Source organism: Cryptomeria japonica, chromosome 7, assembly GCF_030272615.1.
Source record: "Cryptomeria japonica chromosome 7, Sugi_1.0, whole genome shotgun sequence".
Taxonomy (NCBI): domain Eukaryota; kingdom Viridiplantae; phylum Streptophyta; class Pinopsida; order Cupressales; family Cupressaceae; genus Cryptomeria; species Cryptomeria japonica.
In genome coordinates, this window is record NC_081411.1 from 351,090,277 (window position 1) to 351,114,221 (window position 23,945).

Genomic DNA, 23,945 nt, shown 5'->3' on the forward strand with positions numbered 1-23,945 from the left:
TTGTGCCTTTAGATGAATGCTCTTCATCATCATATGCCTTGATGGTAATTTTGTTTGTAGAATTCACAGCTTTATTAGAATATCCCAATTGTTTAATAGTGCTCAATGTACAAATGTTCAGACCTGCTCCTCCATCTATCAGGACTCATTTTATTCGATGTTTGTGTATGAAGGCTTCAATCTGCAAAGGTGCATTATGTGGCTAACTTACAGAGGCATCATTGGCTTCTGTGAATGTAAGGGAGTGTGGAATAGAAAGGTAACCCACCATCGCTTGAAACTGGTCCACGTTCAAATCAGTAGGAACAACAGTGTCTCTCAAGATTTTATCAAGAATGGCTTTATGTGCGGGGGATATGCATAAGAGCTCAAGGATGGAAATAAGTGCGGGTGTCTTCCCCAACTGTTCTACAAGGTCATACTCAGGTTTGGTTGATGAGGAAGCTGTGTTTTTGGTTGGAGCACCTTGAAAAGTGAATTTACCTTGACGAGTTGTAACATTACATTCAGGGGTAGGTTTGGAAGAAGATCCAATGCCTTTTAGGACAATCTTAGGTCTTTGGGTAGAATTTTTAGGTGTTTTATCCTTGATGATAATGGTAGAGACATAATTGTCCATTGAAATGTGATTGATAGTTGAATCATAGTTATAGGATGCTCTGGTATAGTTGGTTTGGTCATCTATGACTGCAGCTTTTCCCTTGTCATGTTTTGGGAATGCTTCCTTAAACATCTCATGTTCTTGATTGGATGAGTGTCCTTCAATCTCAATGTCACCTCTATCAATGAGATCTTGTATGATGTTCTTTAGTCGATGACAATTTCCTATTTTGTGACCCTTTCTCTTGTGAAATTCGCAATACTCATCATCATTCCACCAATTCAGTTTGACCTTTGGTTCATATGGAGGAAAATTTGGAACTATGATTACTTTGTTTGCCACTAGCTTCTTGAAAACTAACTCAAGTGGTTCTCCCAATGGGGTGTACTTCCTTCGTGATTTGGAAGTTGTTTGAGTATTCACTTGATTGTTTGTAGAACTTGATCCAGAGAAAACAATTTTGGGTCATATTGTATTGGCATCAACAACACCATCATTGACTGTGTTCTTTTTTTGGTTCCAAAATCTTGGCTTATCTTTTCTTTTAAAGTCATATTTGTTTTCCTTGAATATGTTGATGACTCCTTGTTCAATTAGGACTTTCTCTGTTGCTAAGCCTTTTTCAATGGCATCTTTGAAGGTGGACAAACAAGATTTTCTTAGATCATAGCCAATGTCTTTGTTAACATTTTGGGTGAACATTTCTACCATTTGTTTTTGTGGAATTTCACAAGAGTATCTGCTGGCTAGATTTCTCCATCCTTTTGTTTGGTGCTGGACAAAGTAGTGACTGATATGTCTATCTCTATGTTGTATGAGAAATGTTGGATAAATGCCTCTTCTAGATCACCCCATGACTTAATACCAGGTGGAAGTTGGGAGAACCATTCCATAGCTTGATCACTTAAGCTTTATCAGAATAATCTCATCAAATATGTCTCTTCTATTGCTACCTCAATGCAAGTTGTGAAAAATTGTGTTATGTGTTCCTTAGGATCCCCTTTTCTTCTCTACTTATCAAACTTAGGTGTCACAAAGTGTGTAGGAAAAGGAGGCATTGTAATGCTCTTGTTAAATGGATAAGGACATATGTCTCTCATTGTGTATGTTGGCTTCGGTGTATTTATGTCCTCCATTTTCTTTTGTAAGTCCTTGATTTGTTGCTCCAAATTGTTCTTTGGTGGAGACCGACTTCTTGGACCATACCCCATGCCTAAACCACCAGGTGGAGGAGGAGCATGTTGCATATATGGATGATATTGATCATACACATGTTCATATGGAGGAGGTCTATAATGATGCTGCATATATGGACCACTTGGTATAAAGTCATGTTGAGGAACGACATATCTACTTTGTCCATGTATACCATACTCTATTGGAATGTCATGAGTTTATTCTAGTGTGTTGCCCACAAATTTGACGTGGGGTTTCCTTGTGTCTAGATTTTGAGCATGCCTTCGAATATCCAATTGCTTTGGTGGTTGATCCTTAGCATTGGTATGTGATTGAGCATATTTTTCTACATAAGACTTCCATAATGGTCTGCAAAGGTGACTATCATATGCTTGACCATGTGTGTATGTGACCCCAGGTTTTTGAAACAAAGATGATGGTGATTCAAGCACAAGATGTGGTCCTCTATTTCCTCCACTATTAGGCCTCCTTTGATCCATATTGGAGTGAGTTTGTTGCAAAGGTCGATTTTCCATTATTTGAGACATGTCAAAATCATGAGGTATCTTGTCTCCACTTTGTGCCATCATTTGTAAGAAATATTGTCTATCCCTCCTCATTATTTCCTCAACCAATCGATTGAAATGGGGATCCATAATGGAGTCTTCCACTTCTCTTGAATGTATTGAAATGTTGTACATATTTTCATTGTGTGTATCATTGTTGTTTATAGTGTCCATGTTCTCAACATTTGGAATGTTTCTATAAGCATCCATGTCAGGTAATTTAGTATGATTAGAATTGAAAAAGATATCATTGTCATACTCATAGGAGCTCATGTTTGTGGACTCTTGAGTTTCTTTAGCTTCTCTCCTAGATTTTTGGGAATGGGTTTCAACCATGAACTCGGTATTGATCAAGATGTGTGAGACTAGATGAAAATGGAAAGAGTATGGAAGACCAAGAGTTGGATGGAATATAAATGAATCTAAGGTTTACTTGCAATGTCCAAAGTGTAAGTCCAAGTATGTATGTAGTAGAGTAGGTGTGACTTCCAAAGAGAAGATAGTTTCTCTTGATGAGGTAAGTTGACCTTGACTCTAAGTAAGACCAAATGAGACCCAAAGGTGATAGACCTTGATGAGGGACCACTTAACAAAATGTTGTTGTATGTAGTGTGTTGACAAAGTGTGATGAGGACAAGCAAGTGACCCTTTGACTCAAGTTTAGACATATGTGAATGTAATGCAAGGTGTAAAGCAATGATGGACTTTGTGAGACCCAAAGATAGGTTGAATGCTAGATGAAAACCTAGAGAGATAACCTAGGAAGCTCAATAAGTCTGAAACTGACTGTTCTTGTGTGTTGAATTATGAAAGTTTTCAATCTTGAACATAGATGTACGCGCTTAAATGACATAGACGCTATTCTGTCAGACATAGACGTGTTTCTGAGATGTTGTAAGTGCGATGTTGCTCAAAAGACATAGACGCATTTTTGCCTTTCACAGGTGCGTTTAGATGAGACAAACGCGAGTCTTTCAGACACAGACGCATTTCTACAAACTTTGTGCAATTTTTTTCAATCTATGAAGTTGTTTGTTGTGACCAAATGTGAAATTTTTTACTGTTTTTCATGGCAAGAGGACACAATGTTGATGAGGACTCAATGTTCACAAGTGTTTAGACTCAAAATGACTCAAAGAAATGTGTGTTGTTTGATGTAAAAATTTTTTTGCATACACTTGAAGACACAAAAAGCCACAATATTTTGGTGTTTGGTCTTGAATGTTTGATTATTCAAAATAAGTCAAGCACAATTCTTATGGCTGGCCAAGACAATAGTTGTTGATCCCACATGGAGTTTCACTTGAGGCTACACTATTCAGAGCAAATACTTAGATGCTTGACCCCACTAGCTCCACCCTCGGCACTCACTTCTCAGGGCAGCTAAGCATCAATCCCCATGAAAAATCCTCATGGTGAACTTTGTATCTCTACTAAGAACTGTATGTGTGTGGGCCACTACCAGAGGTCTGACCTCCTGCCTCAACAACTAGAAGGATTTTGGCTTCTAAAACAAAAAGGTTCTAGTAAGGGCATCCGCTCATGTGGCCATACATGTGGCACTTTTAGCTCTATAAATACAGAAGGATCCTAGCCGGTAGGGGTTAGGGCCTAGAAATGATCAAATAAATTTGATCAAACGGGTTTATGGGGAGACATAGTGTTAGTATGAACTAATCAACACACGTTATCCATAGTTTTCACCATGAATACAATTGTTTATAGTGGTTCAGAAGAGGTGGGTTTTCCTCGCTACCACTTGGGTTGTTCTCTCCTCACTAGTAGTCCTAATGACCACACGGGGAGATAGGCCTTCTAAAGATTAAACAAAAAGAGCCTATTGCCCAAGATACAAAAGACAATGATTCAATTTTAGTTCACCAATTGAAGTGTTTGCTAATCTATGAAAATAAGGCACACAAAAAAAATCCTTGCCAAGGTCTTGCAACAAAGATCTATTAGTAGTTTGGATTGTTTGAAATAATCACCCCTTCCTGCAAGCACACAAGTTGGGTAAATTTTAGATCCAAAAGACTTTGTGAAAATAGGGGCCTTCAATAAAATGATTTTGCTTTCAATACAAGATGCACCAATTTCATTAGCTAGATCTGAAAATGTTAGCCCAAAATAAACTAGATCTAAAATCCAAATGACGAAAAACTAAATCAATGAAACCAAAAACACAACAACCAAATACAAACGTAGTTGTCATAGACACAGACGCTTCTAGAACACACAGACGCGCCTAAATCTGACATAGACACGGCTCTCGAATGCAGACATGGTTGAAGACTTCACAGATGCGACTAAGGAACACAAACACGTTTCTTGAAATCTGCAAAAAATAAAATAAAATATTGTCGAAGACGCAGACATGGTTCTAGGTTTCACAGACACGGCAAAAAATAAAAAATGCAATCCAAAAGTGCACAGACGCAAAATATCAAAATGTTGTTGGAAATGCCAGATCTGCAACTTCAAAACAAAATCTGCAACAAAAGATGTTAAATGCAAAAGGGACAAGAGTCCCACCGGGCATGCCAAAATGTATACGGTGAAAAGGGATAACAATAATGTTGAAACACTAAATAAATTCAACCACAAAACCCTAGCCTAACAACAACAAAGATCCACCATAACATATGAAGATTACCTAAGACAATGCAAATCAAATGAAATCATAAAGATTATACCATCACATGTCCACTAGGGTTTGGATCTCCATTCTTCCTATCTCCATTGATCTTTCTTGATATATTTGCTCTTTGATTTTATATGTGCACAAGAGCTCAACAAAGAATGGAAATGTGGTTGCAAGTAGGCTTGATTGCATATGCAAGTTTGAAAACGTAGTCGGGGCTGAATGCATAGTGAGTTAGGGTTTGATAATGAAGGAAGCATCTTCTTATATAGAAGACACTATAAAAAATGGAGGGATAAGATTGAGAGGTGTAAAAGATAAATGGTCAGCTATGATTAGACGGTAGGTAGAGGAAATAATAAAATAATGAAAGGGTAGGTAGTGTAGGAATTAAGATATGAATGACATGTGTCATAGGTAGAAAAGGTTAATGAATTAATTAAATAAATAAAGATTTATTTAATTAATAGAGGAAGTGGGATCAATTAAATAAATAAGATATTTATTTAATTTAGGAAAAGGGGTAATTTAAATAAATAAAGGTATTTATTTAAATAAGAAATAAGGCTAGAAGAGGATAAATGAATTAATTAAATAAATAAAGATTTATTTAACTAATAGAAGAATTAGGCTAAAATAATTAAATAAATAAAGATAATTAGACATGACAATTTTAGGTGTCTACAGATATATTTGATTAGCAATTTTGTAGTTTTAATATATTTTAAATCATAGCACATGCATGCAAACACACACACTCACACACACACACACACACACACACACACACACACACATGCATATAGATGTTTTTATATCAAAGACCATCAAATAGAAAAGTGTATAGTTTGTTATGGCCATTGGCCATCAAAGTAGAAAGTTTAATTGTTCAGGTTGGCCGCATGCTACAAACCAAGACTTCATTGTAACAATTACTAATTCAAAAAAAAGAAAATACAAAAATGGGAACAAATAGGTGTGCAACATTTGCATCTCACACTTCCTAGTCCATTCCACTCTTTATGCTTTATCATTCATTTGTCTAGTTTCCTCGCCATTTTTAGTTCCTACGGCAAACCATTTAAATTATACCATCAATTTCATAGTCTCAATCTGTTGGAAATATTATTTCACCTCTTAAAAATGCATCAAATATTATTGTGCAATCAATGACAAAAAGGAATTAGGAAAAAGGCAAGGAATGGTAATGAATGGGAACAAAAGGGTACAAAAATGAAACACGTTTTGCACCCATCAATTTTTCCCCTAGCTTAAGGAATTTGAATGCCCTCATGCAAACAATTAATACAAACCAATTAATAGATCTATGTTGGGAATGATTGCAACCAGGTTGTCATTGGAAGACCTTGCTTTAGTCTATGCAACAAGCTCCTGTAGTTGTGTTTTTGATTGTTGATTCACATTTTAAAGTTGTACATTGATCTAACATAATTTTGCATATGGAATGAATGACTAGTCACCTATCTCCTATGGAATTGCACTAGTAGGCACAACAAGTGTTCCAAAAGATTCCCCAACATTAGGTGTTTTATCAGTAGTAACAAAAAGAGTTTCAAAAATTGTTACAATAGTAGGGATTTGAGTAGTGGAGACTACTAGAGCTTGTGAACCTTTATCAACATGAAGGATTTCAGAAATAGAAACAAGAATGGTCGTTTAGGTCACTTCAGCATCATGAGCTTCATTTCCTAATTCTAGGGGAAGAGAAAATTTTGCCATATAATCATCAACCTACTCATAATGCTCTTTCTCTATGTTGTGTACAATATGACCCACAGTTTCATGAGTGACACACAAGTCAGTATGTTGAATCTCTTTTTAAAGGGAAGTATCTTCAACCTTTCCATATCATTTCTCTATTTCATTCATAAGACTCCCATTTTTCCGCACATCCTTAGCATTAATATTGGTTTCATTCTTAATGTCTTCCCCTATATGGTGTGTCTCCATGAGAAGTCTTCTATTATCATTATGCATAACTATTTGTTTAGATATCTATATCTTTAGAGTGAGACATTGCCCTCTGTTTTTTATCAACTTGTTTTTTCTTCCTCTGTCATGTTTGACTTCTGAGTTACCTAGAAAAATTTCTCGCTCTTTTGTCAAGGTATTTTTTTGCTACGATCTCAACATCGGTCAGGGATTGGGCAGTCTCCACGAGTTTTTCTAGCCAATTTGGGGTCTTCCTTGTATGTCGTCTAGCAATAGGTGGGGTTTCTACAACCTATTATGGAGTGGACGTAAATTTAGGGTTACTCTTCTACTTCTTGTGTGAATGACGAACATGGATTTCCTTCAATTTATTCTTTTTGGAGGATTCCCCAATTATGATTTCATTTAATTTAGGGGTTTTTTTTCTGCCTATAAAGCCATCATGGCTGGTTTCAAAAATATCTGATTCAAGAGGAGGGTTTGCAAAATGAAGGCCATGCATTACTACTAACTTTATTAACCCATGATGAGCGAGGGAAACCTCATGGCCTTTACGAAATTAACTAAATCAAAATTTTAATGAATTATACAGATAATAAGGAACATTGACAAGGAGATAATTACACAAATGTAACATGAGTCTAAAATAATGACAAATAATAAACATATATCTCCCCTCACAAGTAATGTACTGAATAAAAAATTTAGCTACCTCATCCAATGGTGGTGGAAGGGACTTGCGTCAGATCCCTTGACCTTGTACTATTTCAACAAATTCACCTCTGTAGAAACTGGTTGCGGTGGAGCTTGAGGTCTATCACCTAAGAGGATGAGTTTGGAAAGAAAAAGTCACTGATTTGTGGAAGGCCAGAAACTATAGCCATTTTCAGTAGTATGATTGGAAATTGTAGACCCCACAAAATAGAAATACCCTTATCAAACCCTATGGCAAATTCCTCAATAGTTTTGTCATCAAAACCACATAAACTTGTAAAATACTTTTTTCATGCAACTTTCTCAAAGATCCTAAATGCTTCTTCCTTAGTGATGAGCTTCTACATGGATGTAAGATCATGTTTGGCATGCTTACCTCTCATGGTGTTAGAAGTGTAGTAGGAGCTTGCATAATGGTGAAAAGGTGCAAATAGAATAGTAGGTAAATGAGGATAGTTAACACAAGTTAGTATTGGGAACTTATAGGTAATAACAGGTTAAAATAATGAGAAAGCGATAAATGAAAGACAAGAAATTTGTATGATGTGGCGAAGAACAAGATATGATAACCAAGCAAGGTTCACCCAATACAGGTAATAAATATCTAGATCATGACAAGACATGACTACCCCCTTAGTTGAAGGATGAACTGTCCTGGTGATGCCATGTAAACAATAGGAAAATAAACAATATTTAATAAATTTAAAAGAGAGAAAGAATACCCCCTAAGACAAAAAGCCAGCAATGGAAATTGAATAGGTGGTGAGATACGAGCCAAGGTGAAGATGACATCATGAGAAGGTGAGATATATTAAAAGATCCAACCATAAAGAAGAATCATGAGCCTCAATATAGAGGAAGAGGAGAGAACCACTGCAAGCCAACTGATGTAGATAAAATCAATAACAACAACAACCACAGTGGCAAGTGAATCACTTGCAGAGATAGGTGGAATAAGGTAGAAGAAGGTGACGTGTGAGGTAGGCTAGAGAAAACAACAAGAGGGAACATGGAGTGGACAAAACAATAAAGGCAATATAGAAGAGGACACGTGGAGTGCTAGACAAGCGACAAGAGGAAGAAAATAATGAGAGTGATCGCTTTGTGGAAAATTTGGGCCGACAATGAAAAGACCGCAGATAATCGATAAGATTGCAACAAAAAGGCTAGCAAATGCAGCAACAGAAAATGAAGCTCCTATCGCATCAGAGTGATATAAAGAAAGTAAAGGATCAAGCATTGAAGTGGATATCTACATCTTAATTCATGAAACCCTAATTCTATGTGGAGGCAAGCAAACTTTCACAAGGACGTATAATCATTTTATTTTCACTCATAATTCAGCATCTCCCTCAAAAGGAGAATATTTCCTTTCAATTATTTAATTTACATTGATCTCAATTTCATGGTTAATTTCATAACCAAGGTTTGACTGAAGACAGGACCCTATTCCCAAACTTTTCCCTCTTCTTTTTGTGTGCATCAAACAAGTGCCCAGTTGTTCTTATGGAATTAAGCTTTATTTTCAGCGATGGAAAAACCCTTTTCAAAGTGCAAACAATTGGGAGGACCAAGAGACAACACAATGATCCCTACTTTTTTGGGCTATTTTCATAGGGAAGATTTGAATCAACTTATATTACTCAAATCCAGGTACACGGAAAAATCTCAAACCTGTAGCTCAATATTTTTCCAACTCTGACTTCAATTTCAACAAATTACCATAAATCAACATTTCAACATACAAAAGAAGGAAAAAAACATCATAATCATTCAATCAACTTAGTATTCAGTCCTTATCTAATTTGTGATTGAATCTAATAGATTCCTCCCCTGTTTTAAATGTAAAAGCCATCTCCTTGTATGGTAGAACTATGGTTCAAATTATCTCTTGTTTAAGTTCAATTTTGGATTCAAGTGGACTCCCTCAGTTTGTAACTAAAAATGTCAATCTTGGGTTGTAGACTGATGAAAGGTATATAGTGGTTGTTTGCTTAAAGAATGAAGATACCAAGTCAAGTGGGAATGCGATGCAACTAAATTTAGTCACACCTTTTGAATCTGACACTTCAAATCAAAGATCCTATTCTATTTATTCTATCAAATGTGTTTATCTTAAACCTGTTTGTTTAGCTCAATCAATGCATTCTCAATTCCTTAGGATATGCAATCATTAATTATTGACAGTGATAACCAAGTAAATGCAATTGCTGGAGTTGCCTTCAAATGATATAAATGAAAATGTGGTAGGAAATTAGGATGCGATAGGAAGTATAATAGAACAAAAAAAGTGTAGAGTTTGAAATATAGATTACAAAGGGATTTGTTCTTTTAATTCTTTAAATCGTGATTAGCTTCTTTAGTAAATTGACTATGTTCGTTATTTTTCTTAATACGAGATTGATCACACAAACCAAATTATAAATATCTCTTAAACTTACATAGAGATGATACTAAATCATAACACAATTAATCACAACACACTACAAATTAATCTGAATCATAACATGATAGAAATTAAATTCAAACACAATTCATTGTCAATGTTCTGCAAGAATAAGATTACAAAAAACTAACAAAAATGATCTCACTAGGCATCTTGAGGGGGTCCCTTCCTTTGGTCCACAAGGTGAGAAGAAAAGAATCAACTATTCTAACTCAAACCATGAGCATTGCACCAATTACTCAACAAGATATATTTGATTAGCAATTCTATATTTTTAATATATTTTAGATCGTAGCATGCATGCACGCGCGCACACACACACACACACACATGCACACACACACACGCACACACACACACACAGACATGTATATAGATGTGTTTCTATCAAAGATGATAAAATAGAAAAGTGTATAGTTTGTTATGGCCATTGGCCATCAAACTGGAAAGTTTAACTATTTAGGTTGGTCACAAGCTACAAACCAAGACTTCCTTGTAACAATTACTAATTCAAAAAAAAATACAGAAATGGAAACAAATAGGTGTGCAACATTTGTATCTCACACTTCCTAGTCCATTCCACTATTTATGCTCTATCATTCATTTGGCTAGATTCCTTGCCATTTTTAGTTCCTGCGGCAAACCATTTAAATTATGCCATCAATTTCATAGTCTTGATCTATTGGAAATATTCTTTCACCTCTAAAAAAATACATCAAATATTATTGCACAATTAATAATAAAAAAGACCTAGGAAAAGGGCAAGGAATGGTAATGAATGGGAACAAAAGGGTACAAAAATGAAGCATGTTTTGCACCCATCAATTTTCCCCCTAGCTTAAGGAATTTGCATGCCCTCATGCAAACAATTAATACAAACCAATTAACAAAACTGTGTTGGGAATGATTGCAACCACGTTGTCATTGGGAGACCTTGCTTTAGTCTATGCAACAAGCTCCTATAGTTGTTTTTGTTATTTTCGATTCACATTTTAAAGTTGTACATTGATCTGCCATAATTTTGCATATGGAATGAATGATTGGTCACCTATCTCCTATGGAATCACACTATTAGGCACAACAAGTGTTCCAAAATATTCCCCAACATTAGGTGCTTTATCAATAAAAACAACATGAGTTTCAAAAACTGTTGCTACAGTTGGGATTTCAGTAGCGGAGACTAAGTTAGAGCTTGAGAACCTTTATCAACATGAAGGATTTTAGAAGTAGAAATAGGAAAGGTTTTTTAGGTCACTTCAGAATCAGGAGCTTCATTTCCGAACTCTGGGGGAAGAAAATATTTCCCCATACAATCATCAACCTGCTCATAATTATCTTTCTCTATGTTGTGTGCAATATGACCCACAGTTTCGTCAGTGATACCTATGTCAGTATGTTGAACCTCTTTTTCAAGGGAAGTATCTTCACCCTTTCCATATGCTTTCTCTATTTCCTTCATAAGACTCCCATCCTTGGGCACATCCTCAGCATCAATATTGGTTTCATTCTTAGTGTCTTACCCTACATGGTGTGTCTCCATGAGGAGTCTTGTATTATCATTATGCACGTCTATTTGTTTAGAATTATATATATATTTAGAGAGAGAAGTTGCCCTCTATTTTTGCTCAACTTGTGTTTTTTTCCTCTGTCGTGTTTGAGTTCTGAGTTACCTAGCAAAATTTCATTTCTTTTATCAACGGATTTTTTTGCTACGATCTCAACATTGGTCAAGGACTTGGCAACCTCCACGAGTTTGTCTAGCTGATTTGGGATCTTCCTTGTATGTCATCTAGGAGTAGGTGGGATTTCTACAACCTATTATGGAGTGGATGTAAATTTAGGGTTACTCTTCTACTTCCTGGATGAATGGCCAACAGGGATTTCCTTCAATTTATTCTTTTTGGAGGTTTCCCCAATTATTGTTTCATTTAATTTATGGGTCTGGTTCTGCCTGTAAAGCCATCATGGTTGGTTACAAAAATATCTAATTCAAGAGGAGGGTTTGCAAAATGAAAGCCATGCATTACTACCAACTTTATTAATCCATGATGATCAAGGGAAACCTCACAGCCCTTATGAAATTGACTAAGTGAACATTTTAATGAATGATATAGATAATAAGGAACATTGACAAGGAGAGCATTACACAAATATAACGTGAGTCTTAAATGATGACAAAAAATAGACATATATCTCCCCTCACAAGTAATGTATTGAATAAAAAATCTACCTACCTTATCCAATGGTGGTAAAAGGGACTTACGTCAGATCCCCTGACCTTGTACTATTTCAACAAATTCCCCTCTGTAGAAACTGCTTGTGGTGGAGCTTGTGGTCTATCACCTGAGAGGATGAGTTTGGAAAGAAAAATTCCCTGATTTGTGGAAGGCCAGTAATTGTAGCGATTTTCAGCACTATGATTGGAAATTGTAGAGCCTGCAAAGTAGGAATACCCTTGTGAAACCCTATGACAAATTCCTCAATAATTTTGTCATCAAAACCACATAAACTTGTCAAATACTTTGTCCATGCAACTTGTTCAAAGATCTTAAATGATTCTTCCTTAGTGATGAGCTTCTACATGGATGTAGGCTCATGTTTGGCATGTTTACCTCCCATGGTGTTAGAAATGCAGCAGCAGCTTGCATAATGGTGAAAAGGTGCAGATAGAATAGTAGGTAAATGGGGACAGTGAACACAAGTTAATAATGGTAACTTACAGGTAATAACAGGTTAAATAATGAGAAAGTGTTAAATTAAAGACAAGGAAAGCAATTCGTATGATGTGGCAAAGGACAAGGTATGATATCCAAACAAGGTTTAGCCAATATAGGTAGTAAATAACTAGATCATGACAAGACATAACTACTCCCTTAGTTGAAGGATGAACTGTCTCAGTGATGCCATGTAAACATTAGGAAAATAAACAATATTTAATAAGTTTAAAAGAGAGAAAGAATACCTCCTAAGATAGAAAGCCATGAATGGAAATCGAATAGGTGGTGAGATACGAGCCAAGGTGAAGATGACATCATGACAAGGCAAGATATATAATAAGATCCGAACTATAAAGAAGAATCATGAGCATCAATACAGAGGAAGAGGAGAGAATCGCTGCAAGCCAACTAATGTGGACAAAATCAATAACAACAACAACCATGGTGGCAAGTGAATCACTTGCAAAGATAGGTGGAAGAAGCTAGAAGAAGGTGATGTGTGAGCTAGGCTAGAGAAAACAATATGAGAGAGCATGGAGAAGATAAAACAATAACTTCAATATAGAAGAGAACATGTGGAGTGCTAGACAAGTGCAAGAGGAAGAAAACGATGAGAGTGACCACTATGTGGAAAAGTTCAGCAGGCAATGAGAAGACAAGAAACAAGTGACAAGACTGCAGTAAAAATGCTTGCAAATGCAAAAACAAAAAATGAATCTTCTATTGCATGAGAGTGATAGAAAGAAAATGAAGCTCGAGTCACATGAGAGTGACAAAAAGCAAATGAATCTCTAGTCACACTATAGAAAATATAGTGACAATATAGATATATATAAGTATATATATATATATATATATATATATATATATATATATATATATATATATATATATATATATATATATATATATATATATATATATATATATATATATATATATATATATATATATATATATATATATATATATATATATATATATATATATATATATATATATATATATATATATATATATGTTTTTGATCAAGATAAATGAGTTTTATAGGGACCCGAAATCCAAGTCCATCCAAAAAATTAACACAGAAACTAGAGTCTAACCAACTCCTAAACAACAACAGGAATAGGGGACTCACCCCAAAGGAGAAAACCACAAATAAACAAACTTTAACAAGATGCACAAGCAAAACAAACTAAGAAAGAGCTTTCATAAGCTCATCCTTCTTCAAGATCTCTTTATTGTAAATCTTCTAGAGTTCCTCCATTATGAGCCTGAAACTACCTTTTTCCTGATGTTTCCTCCTGTTCTAGGTTGAAGGTCCCATGGATGCCTGCACCTCCTAGTTTTTATTATCCAAATTTATATCTGGGGATCTGTCAGCTCTGGTCATCTACTCCTTCAAAATAGCGATTTCCTCATTTACTCTTTTGAGGCCCTCAACATTGTTATACATAGCTTCCTTGCTAACCTCCACCAAACCCTTAGGTTTACTTTTCAGCTCCTCTATTTCATTCTCCAACTTGTCAATTTTAGCCTCATGTTCAGTCTTCATATCCTTAATATCTTTAATAATTTCTAGGGACACCTTCAGGAGTTTGTCTATCTTATTTGGAGTCGGATTCTCAGTGATGGTGTTAATGAAATCCTTAATCCCCTATTTCAATAAACTAATTACCCCAAAAACCCATCAGAAGCACTTCTCCTGATTCATCAGCGAATTCCCTAGGATATTATCAACATCCATTTCATCATCTTTAGTCTCAATGGGGTCCACATTGAGAGGGTTTTCAAGTTTAATTTCATTATCCTCCTTGTCAAGGATCTCCACCTTTTTCCGGTCTTCTATTTTTTTAAATTTTGTGGGCCCAAGATGTGGGTTTCAAAATAGGGGATGTCTTTTTTGTAGCTTATCTAGGTGGGTTTTTTCTACTACTACTAGTAACAGGAGTGGTCTTTTATAAGGGACCCTCATCCTTTGAGGGTTTGCAATCTGAGTTGTCTGGCACATGGACATAATTCTAGTCCATATCCATTCTTCCCTCTGCATCATCAAACTCTATATCTGAAACATCATGCACCTCCTAGTTGGCTAAAGACAGGGTTTTTTAGAACAGGGGAGGGTTTAAGCTCATGAGCTTTAGCATACTTTATAATGAGGAGGATTAAACCCTCACGGAGAACTCGATTATCCTCATTCTTAAAATGATTAAGAATGGACAAATTTAGAGAAGATAACAAATAAAACATAATGGAAGTTCTTTTCTCATGCATAAAATGATTTAGAATCCTGAAATGGTAAGAAAAGATGCAAGTAAATCGACCATCAAGGGTTATGTACCTCATTATGAACTCCGCCTTGTCCACCCAGAGACTCTAAAGGTCCAACTTATTGTAGCCGCCATCCAGGTTCTTCTTAACCCTTCTTCTTTCACTATATTTTCATAGAAAACTAAGAGGGCTTCTTCCAAATCCTTACTTTCCTTGAAAAATTTCCTACCCTCCATAGAGAGCCCATAAATATCAGCAATAAAGGGTTCATAAATTTTGAACTCTGCCCCATACACACGTAGCACACCATTATCTCAATTTCTCACAAACAAATCTGTGAGCTTATGGTTTCGTCCACGAAGTTTTTGAACAAAGGGCTCCATTCCCCCATCTATGACTTCCCTCTAGACCTCCTCATTTTTCTCCCAAAGATCACACGAGGACATCTCCACTCTGTTCTTGTCTCCCCCCATTAGGTTTTTGTCTCTTTAAGTCTTTCTAACAACACCAGAATAAAACTTTAGATAAGCGCAAAAAAAAAAAACCATTGGAACAATATGAAAATTTTCCTTTGCTTTTTTCTATGAGAAGTCCTACACATGTGATATGCCATCATTAATGCTCAAGCGAAGAGAATTTTTTGGCATCCTTCCTCACAACCTCACACAACTGGAATGGGAAGGGATCCCCTTTGCACCACCACTTTTCATCATCTCTAGCCACATCGGGATTAGCTATGTAGTTTGCAAGCGTGTAACCCTCCCTCAAAACATGTGAGATTTTAATAGCCTCAAATTTGGTCATCATTTCAAAACACTCCTGCATTAAATGGTTAATCATCTAGTGAGGAGGAGATTTTTTTTTCAAATAATTTATTATATTTAATGAATCACTATCCAACCAAACGTTATTAATTCCTCTATGGCTAGCCATTTTAAGTCCAATGTAGGCTGCATTTGCCTTACCAAAGTGGTTTTTTTGAGTTCCTAGTGGGAGTGCCACTATCGAGACAAGTCTACCATTGTAATCATGCGCAACTCCCCCACAGTCTACCGGCCCAAGATTACCTTTGGCCACATCGTCAACATTAATCTTGATCCACCCTCTAGGAGGAGAAATCCAAGCAATGTTGGGTCTTATGTGTTTTATTTTGACAATAGGTCTAAAAATATCTGTCAAAGTGTCATTTGTTGATGATATCCTAGTCTATTTTTGAAGAGCTAATAACCAGATCATACTTTTAGGAGGGGCAAGAAGCAATCAAATTTTCTTTAATAGAGGATTGAATACGATGAACAACCACCACAACCGAAGAATATCTATCTCTAAAAATGTTGTTATTTGTTTCCTTCCAAATGCCGCAAGCCACATGAGAAAGCATAAAATTCCATAGAAACTTAAGAGCTTGATTTTTAGAGGGTCATGACCAATGAAGCCAATAGTCTATCAAACTAAAGGGGAAACACCAACTAATACCCCAGATGTCAAAGAAGTGGGCACAAATCTCCTGAATAAAAGAGAAATGTAGTAAAAGATGAGTAGCATCCTAAGCCGCTTCCTTACAAAGAAAGCAATGATTTGGAAACAACATCCCCCTTCTACATAGATTATCAATGGAAAGCACTTTATTCCATATAAACAACCAAAAGAAAATGTTAATTTTAGGGATCAGGAACTTATTCTAGAGACAAGACCAAAATAGGGTTGGAGCAAAGGATCTAGAGAGCAGAGAAAAGACTTGAGAGAGAGAAAAGCTACCAGATGAAGAGACCACCTAGACTAGAGAATCTTCAACAAGAATAGAAGGAATGTGGATAAAAGAGAACCATTTCTGAAGAGAGAGGAGAAATGGATCCAATCTAGAAAGGTCAATCTAACTACCATTCCAAATATAATAAACAACCTAGAAGATAATCTGATCTTTACACTTCTCCATAAAAGGAATTTCCCAATTGCAGTCAATTAAGCAACAATCTCCAACCCACAAATCTTTCCAGAAGTGAATAGTACAACCATTACCAAGGTACCACTTTGAACCTTTAGAGTTGAGGGATCTGGTATTGAGAAAGCTTGACCAAAGGCTAGAAGCATTCTAGGCTATGCAAAGACCTTCAAGAATATCTTGAGGAGTTTGTGAAGAGAATAGGTACTTATTAACAATAATAGTAGTCCATTATTTAGACTCCTTAATCTTTCTCCATAATTGTTTAGCCAACAAAGCCATATTAAAATAACATATATGTTTGATGACAAGACCATCGAGTTTCTTTGGCATGCAGACTTGGTCCCAAGCAACAACATGAAAGTGGTTTTTAGATTTAGGAACCTATCCACAAGAAATTCTTTTGGATCTTTTCCATTCGATCAACAAATTTGGCAGGGATTTTAGAAACAAACATGGCATAAACTGGGAGATTTTGCATAGAAGCTTTAATCAATTGAATATTACCTGCTTGGATCAATAAAGAACCCTTCGAGCCCACAAGTTTATTATAGAACCTATCAATCAAATTAAAGCAAAAAACATCCAGAGTCAAAACTTGGCAAAGAGGGATCCCTAAATTGGTATCAGGGAAGGAGGCTATTTTACACCCCAAAACCTCTACAATCTTAATTTTTCTGTGGACAAGGGTGTTCAAGAAAAAGATGGAACTTTTCGGGAGAATAATCCTCTGACCCGAACCTTTTTCATAAAGAGAGAGAAGTTGCTTCAAATATTTAGTCTCTGAGATCGAGCTTTCCGCCATCAACAATGTATCATCCACAAATTCTTGGTGGGAACAAATTTGAGGGCTTGTAGATGGTCTGATACCTATAAGTCTACTAGCCTCGACTTCCCTAAGGATAATCATTATAAGATCTTCTCCGATAATAATAAACAAGAATGATGAGATGGGATCCCCCTGTCTGAGACCCCTAGAAGCTGAGAAGAAACCAAACTGAGATACATTAATGAACATCAAAAATTTTGGAGGTGGTATTGTTAGCAGCAATCAGGAAGGAAGACTGAGAGAGGGGGTGAATCACTCTTCACCGAATCAACAAAATTAAACACCAAAATAGATCTAGGGTGACTTCACAATAATGGGTCCCACTTTCACCCACGAAGGAAAAACATGATGGTGGGAAAAATGTTTCAGCCTCAATAAATTTCACACCAAGATTTTGATTTGGAAAATCTGGTTAAGGGAAAAGCCATGGTGGGAACCTTCCCATAGTAAGATGATACTCTGTAGTAGTATGTGAAAATATTATAATGGGGAATGCACATGCATTCAGGCACACTGCCTAGAATTCACTGCTCAAACATAATGGCCTGAAAGGCTACAACCCTTAGGGAAGTTTCAATGAATTACAATAAGATTTGGAGTACAATTCAAAAGAAATGAGTTGATAGAATAGCATCTCCAAATGCCTGATTATAGTTTTGGTTAAGCAGAATTGTTAGGATTTGCAAAATTAATCTCAACTTAATCTCAACACTGAAGGATAAATCACTTGCTCATAGATACACATATCTTTGATAATTTAGACACACCATCAATACCTAAATTACATGAATATATCACCTATATATATACAATGCATCAACCTTGATAACAAGGTCGGCTAAACCCTAACCCTCAACTCATAACTACAAAATTATATAATACAATACAAAAATCAACCACCAAACCAATACAATGATTTACATAGAATAGCATGGACCTAATTAAAATTCCCAAATGATCAAATCCACTAAAAATCATGCCAAGATCAACTGCAACACGCTAAACCACTAGGAAAACTGCATAACACTAAAATAATCACCGATTGATGCAAACCACCAAAAAACACACAATGATCAATGCGAATCACTAAAACAAATTGGACATGACTAGGAAACACCAACAAGAATATTATAATCACCAGCAACAGTTGTGCCAACTCCACTTTTCAAATCTTCAGTGGTCAACGTCTGGAAGCTCAAGAACACAACCAATCAGTAAATGTCACATAGAAAGATAAATTGTGAAAAACCAAATCACAATCCATTAAAATGAAGATACATAGGACCATCCCAAAGAATATCCTAAAATCTTAGTGCAAGATCTGATCACACCATAATATACCGGAGGATATACTGTTAGCAAATGCACACTCCAATGAGAAATTGTAGGTGATTGAAGGTATTGTCATTGATGGAAACCTTACAATCATATGACTCTGGCACCAACATCGACAGACTCTACATCGGTATATAGTTCAACGACACCAAAAAGATTGATTACCAGCACCTTGACCGATAGGATTTTGTTTATTGTATTTTGTAATTAATTGTAATATCTTTTTGTAAGCTAGCAAGGCATATTGTAATAAGGCTCATATATAAGTATGAGATCTTAGAGAATATTTGTAAGAGGATATGTAGATGGATATCATGTGTGAATATTTAGGAAGATTGTAAAGTAAGGTTTATGATTATTGCAGAGCTTAAACCGATATTGAACCTGACATAGAAGATGTAGATCTGAAGCAGTACTTGACATTGGATTTATATAATCCACTTTTGTAAGTCAGTGAGACTTCTCTTTTGTAATTAAGCAGTGAGGTTTAGGCAGTTGGCCTTCCTGCATGTGTAGGCCCCTATTATAACAATAATATTCACTTATTGGCCAACAAGCAAATATTATTGGTCACAAATCACACCGAGGTTTTTCCCACACTGGGTTTCCTCGTTAAAAATATTGTGCTATGGTGTGCTTTCTATGTTGTGGTTTTTGTTCTTATTTACTGCATTAATTCTTGCTTACCGGTATACTATTTTGAGATGCAATTCATTTAACAAGTTAAGAAAATCCATTAAGAAGAGAACTTCATGAGAAGATACAAAGTGATGATGATGAAAAAGAGACTCTTAATGATCTAGTAAGCAAACTGAAACAAGAGAATATGTCTTTGAGAAATGAGGTGCAAGACATGAGCATGAGATTTTGTAAAGACATTGAAGATAGAAAGAAGAAAGAAGATGACTTGGTTAGAAGACTCATTGATGTTGGAAATGAAAACACAAGACTCAGTCATGAAAATGATATGTTGAAGACAGATTTGATGCATACACAAAATGATAGAACTAAACTCATGAGACAAAAAGGAATCTTGGAAAATGAGTTGGCTACTAGAAATCAACACAAGGAGAAATTCAAGAAAATTTCAGAAGAACTTGATTGTGCACTGAAAAATTAGAAACCTAATGGAGACACTAATGACCCTGGCTTTGAAGTTGGTGAAAGCTCTAGTACTGCAAACAATCATGATCATAGTAAACCAATAAGACAACCTAATGCTTACAAATTCAATGGGAAATGATTTAACTGTAACAAGTATGGTCATAGAGCAAATCAGTGTAGATCTAGAAAATATTATAACACCAATGCACCCACCGGTCAATGTTCTAAATGCAGTAAGATTGGTCATAATTTAGAAAATTGCAGAATGAATGTAAGATGTTATATTTGTGGAAGATTTGGACACTTATCTAATCAATGCAGAACACATAGCGGCATAGGATATGGAAAAGCTATTCAGAAAAACAATGTGACTTGTTATGCTTGTAACAATATTGGACATATTGCAAAATTTTATAGAAGTAAGGCATCACAGGCGAATAACAAAGGACCTAGTTTGAAAGGTAAAGAAAAGGTTGAAGAGGTAAAGCAAAAATTTTCAAAATAATGGATTAGAAAGTCAGACATGAATGTTAGGGAAGCTATTCCTTCACTGGTAGAACAGAGTACCACTCCACTGGTAGGAGATTCTTCATCTAACTAAGAAATAATCTTTTGAGGATATGGCAAAAAATTGAAAAATATGCTAGATTACCCTTAGTTGATGGTGAGAAGTTGAAGTACTTCTTTACCGATAGATGAGTTAAGTTTTCACTTAACTGGCAAGCATTAAATGTGGTAGTTGAAGGAAATGACACTATAGAGCAAGTGTTTTGGCTCTTTTCACTCACCAAGCATTCAAACTTCCAGAGAGCGCTAAAATCCTAAGAAAAGGTGTCCATAGGGAGAAGTGAAGCAAATCATCCAAGCAAATCATCCTAAAGGTAGATTAAGGTATTTATAACTATGGCTTTCTCCTTTGCACCTGAATTCATTACAAACCCTACTATGATTGAAGTTATTAAGCACCCTAGACCCCTATTTAAAATCATTCCCAAAATTGCAAAGAAGGATGATACCCTAGGAGCATTTTCAAAAGTATCTAAGGGAGTAGTTTATGTTGAGGATCCTAGAATCTATATACATTGTCATATTGAGGAACTAGGAGCTGAAGAGATAGTGAACATGTATAGATATGTAATTTGTGATGAACATGTAAATGTGAAACCAGAACACAAGATAGTTGAAACCCTAGGTTTTGTGGACATTCTTAATATCCATGATTTTCCTAAGGATGTGATAAGGATTGTCTTGAGAAGAGTACATGGGGAGTTATTTTGGTTAGATTCCATCCCTAAGGTTACCAAAGAGGCAGTTAGGGTAGTGACAGGCTTACCTTCCATTGGTAGCCGGCCGACAAAACTAAAAAAGTTCCAAATGACACTATGATGACCCTAACCGGTGCAACTTTTAACAAAAGATCCTTGAGAGTAAACGATGTACAAGATATCAATGTTATATTTGTTAGCATGATTCTTGGATACAAGACTACACATGCCAACCGACTAAATTCAATCTCTAGCTTGTGTATAAAAAGTGTATATGACATGGTGAATAACAATGCAAAGATTGATATATGTGAGTGGCTAAAAGATGAACTGATAAACAATTTAAAGAAAATTAAAGGAGATAAGAAAGGGACTTTCAGATTTGGCAACCTGCTTGTATGTCTAATGTTGTATATAACCAAGCATGTTCCCAGTATTGGAAGAAAGGATTTTGGCTTTGACATCCCGGTAGAAAAATAACTACTGGACATTATAAATAACATGGGAGATAACAAAGAAAAGAACATAAATGAGCAATTTCAAGCATTGAAGGCTAAGATGAATACTAGAATAAGGCTATCTCAATCTATTGTTGACAAATACCAAAAGGAGATATACTTTGTGATCAAGAAAGATGAAATTTGAATGGAGGTAGTTGTCCCTAGGACTGTTTGGGTTACAGTGATGGGATATGAGGCAAATGCGAATATAGTTGAAACCTATCCAAAAGCCCTCTTAGAAGCCCCTAAGGAACCGAAAGAAAAAGTATTTGGCAATGCTGAAACCATAGAAAGCAAAATCCAATTAGAGAAAAGGATTAAGAAAATTGAACAGATAGTCAAGAAAGGAACAAGGCAGGCCAAAGCAATCAAAGAGGATGTATTGAACAAAACTGGTATTAAGGAGAGTGACTTAGAAGGATTATAGCCAGAAACACATCTTTCACTGGTTGCTACTTCCTTGGACAGTGAGATACCAGTTGAATTCAAAAGGGTAGAAAGAAAGAGAAAACCCTCACCGGTACCCTCACCTACACCCAGAAGGACAAGACAAAAACAATAGGCAGTTAGGTATCCAGCTAAGAAATTGACCCCAAAGAAAAGAAAAGTGAAATAGGTTATTCCTCCTTTTAACAAACTTCTGAATGAGATAACTGAAGATGGAAAATTGACAAACATCAGCAAGTTGTATAACACAATATAAAATGATGAAAAAGAAAATATAGGGAATAGTGTTATACTACATCTTGATATCTATAAGAAATTTTTGATGGAAATTGTTGATGATGTACCAAATGACTTGTATGGAAGGCTAGAAGCTAGAAGGGTAGCTATTGTGCAATTAGATAAAAAGATCAAAATAGAAAAACTACTTGTAGTTCACCCAGTGAACTCAACTCAAGAGATTGATGAGATGATCAGTGAGGCCAACCAGACTGTATTCTCAACCAGTCACCGGCATGTATCATTAATGGGAGGAAGAATTAATTGGATATCAGAAGACACTATAGATAAGTGGGGTATATTTTTTGTTGAGAAAGAATAAAAAGAAGAGCTTAAGAGACCAAAGACTTTTAAACTCTATCAAAAAGAAAAAGATAAGGATAAGGGGAAAGGAAAGGTAGGTGGACCTCCAAGCATAAAGATAACTGATAACTTACCCCCACCTCTTTTTGATACTCCATCGGTATAAACTATTGACACACCACCGACAACAGAGAGTATGGATACACCACATGAGGACACCAACCCTGATTCTGAGGTGTTATACACAATGAACATTGACACATAGGAATTCAATATTGTGGTGGATAAGAAAACAATTGACAAGAGGGATGTGGTAACAGAGCCACCAATAGAAAATATTGCAGTTGATAACACCGAAATTGGGAATGAGCAACAAACTAAAATATCAAATGACCCCCTGTATACAGGAAAGGCAGATACCACAGGTGCACACACTAATGTATCTACTGAGCAACCAGCTATTAATATGACTGAAAAATCTACTAAGTCACCGATAGTAGAGAGTATAGAGGTAAACCAAGAGGAACCGGTAGATAAATCAAAGTTTCAATCAGAAAAACCAGCACTGGATAACACAATAAAATCATCAGAGGCGCAAACATAGACAACATCAGGAGAGAACACAGAGAAACCGACCGAACAGGTTCACACTAAGAAAAACATTGAGATATAGGTAGAGCAACATGCTTCTTCATAGGTACATAGCCAGACAGTGCCACCGGCTACATCTGACAAGCCCAAACCTCTAGTAGTAGAAATGCAAACTCAAACAGATCCTCCAGAGAAAGAGGAAAGCAAAGCTATTACTACCACCAGTGGATTGCAAATTGTAAAGACAACTGGACAGTCATCTGGAACA